Source organism: Budorcas taxicolor, chromosome X, assembly GCF_023091745.1.
Source record: "Budorcas taxicolor isolate Tak-1 chromosome X, Takin1.1, whole genome shotgun sequence".
Taxonomy (NCBI): Eukaryota; Metazoa; Chordata; class Mammalia; order Artiodactyla; family Bovidae; genus Budorcas; species Budorcas taxicolor.
In genome coordinates, this window is record NC_068935.1 from 238,036 (window position 1) to 240,630 (window position 2,595).

A 2,595-nucleotide genomic window follows, 5' to 3' on the forward strand; every position below is an offset into this window, starting at 1 on the left:
TAGAGATCTCTTCAAGAAAATTAGAGATACCAAGGGAACATTTCATGCAAAGATGGGCTCGATAAAGGACAGAAATGGTATGGACCTAACAGAAGCAGAAGATATTAAGAAGAGGTGGCAAGAATACACAGAAGAACTGTACAAAAAAGATCTTCATGACCCATATAATCATGATGCTGTAATCACTAATCTAGAGCCAGACATTCTGGAATGTGAAGTCAAGTGGGCCTTAGAAAGCGTGACTACAAACAAAGCTAGTAGAGGTGATGGAATTCCAGTAGAGCTGTTTCAAATCCCGAAAGATGATGCTATAAAAGTGCTGCACTCAATATGCCAGCAAATTTGGAAAACTCAGCAGTGGCCACAGGACTGGAAAAGGTCAGTTTTCTTTCCAATCCCAAAGAAAGGCAATGCCAAAGAATACTCAAACTACCGCACAATTGCACTCATCTCACATGCTACTAAAGTAATGCTCAAAATTCTCCAAGCCAGACTTCAGCAATACATGAACGGTGAACTCCCTGATGTTCAAGCTGGTTTTAGAAAAGGCAGAAGAACCAGAGATCAAATTGCCAACATCCGCTGGATCATGGAAAAAGCAAGAGAGTTCCAGAAAAAAAAAAAACATTTATTTCTGCTTTATTGACTATGCCAAAGCCTTTGACTGTGTGGATCACAATAAACTGTGGAAAATTCTGAGAGAGATGGGAATACCAGACGACCTGACCTGCCTCTTGAGCAATCTGTATGCAGGTCAGGAAGCAACAGTTAGAACTGGACATGGGACAACAGACTGGTTCCAAATAGGAAAAGGAGGATGTCAAGGCTGTATATTGTCACCCTGCTTATTTAACATACGCAGAGTACATCACGAGAAACGCTGGACTGGAAGAAACACAAGCTGGAATCAAGATTGCCGGGAGAAATATCAATAACCTCAGATATGCGGATGACACCACCCTTATGGCAGAAAGTGAAGAGGAGCTGAAAATCCTCTTGATGAAAGTGAACGAGGAGAGTGAACAAGTTGGCTTAAAGCTCAACATTCAGAAAATGAAGATCATGGCATCTGGTCCCATCACTTCATGGGAAATAGATGGTGAAACATTAGAAACCGTGTCAGACTTTATTTTTTGGGGTTCCAAAATTACTGCACATGGTGACTGCAGCCATGAAATTAAATAACGCTTACTCCTTGAAAGAAAAATGATGACCAACCTAGATAGCATATTCAAAAGCAGAGACATTACTTTGCCAACTAAGGTCCGTCTAGTCAAGGCTATGGTTTCTCCTGGGGTCATGTATGGATGTGAGAGTTGGACTGTGAAGAAGGCTGAGTGATGAAGAATTGATGCTTTTGAACTGTGGTGTTGGAGAAGACTCTTGAGAGTCCCTTGGACTGCAAGGAGATCCAACCAGTCCATTCTGAAGGAGATGAACCCTGGGATTTCTTTGGAAGGAATGATGCTAAAGCTGAAGCTCCAGTACTTTGGCCACCTCATGCGAAGAGTTGACTCATTGGAAAAGACTCTGATGCTGGGAGGGATTGGGGTAGGAGGAGAAGGGGACGACCGAGGATGAGATGGCTGGATGGCATCACTGACTCGATGGACATGAGTCTGAGTGAACTCCGGGAGTTGGTGATGGACAGGGAGTCCTGGCATGCTGCAATTCATGCGGTCGCAAAGAGTTGGACACGACTGAGCGACTGAACTGAACTGAACTGAACTGAGTGTATAAATCATAGTTACTGTGAGGGTTTAATGAGATAATACACATATGATATTAGGGTTTTATAGTAAGAAAGTAAGTACCGAATCCTTATTAATTGTTATTTTGTACAAGATGAAATTATTGTTAGAGTAAATGGGCAAAGAAAATATCAAGACTTAATATACAATATTTTGTTTTATGTATGGCAGATTCTTTACCATCTGACTCACTGCAGAAGCTCCAATTTCACATACTAATATATAAAAATAACATAGTTTGATTTCTTTAAAAGCATAAAGTAGTGCTAAAATTTTGTAATATTTTCTTTTAGCAGTGTAATCCTTTAGGAACTAATTTAAAGCTACAGTAGTCAAAACAGCAAGGTACTGATACAAAAGCAGACATGTCAGTCACTGGAACAGAATAGAATGCCCAGAAATTAGCTTACACATCTGTGGTCAAATAATCCAAGACAAAGGAGAAAGAATCTACTATCAGAAACAATGAGCAGAAGGTCCAAACAGATATGTTTTTTAAAAAAAGAAGATATACAGATGCCCAACAGCCACATGAAAAGATGTTCAATATAGTTCATTTTATTGGAGAAATGTAAATGAAACAATAATCAGGTATCATTTCACTCCTGTCAAAATGACTATCATCAAATTGTCTATAAATAACAAATGCTGGAAAGGGTGTGGAGAAAAGGGAACCCTTGCACTGTTCATGGGAATGTAAATTGGTGAGGCCACTATGGAAAGCAGTATGGAGGTTTCTCAAAAAACTAAAAGTAGAACTATTATTTGATTCAGCAATCTCATTCCTGGGTATAGATCCAGAATATACACAAAAAATTAAAAAATGAACCTTGTATCTGTAGCA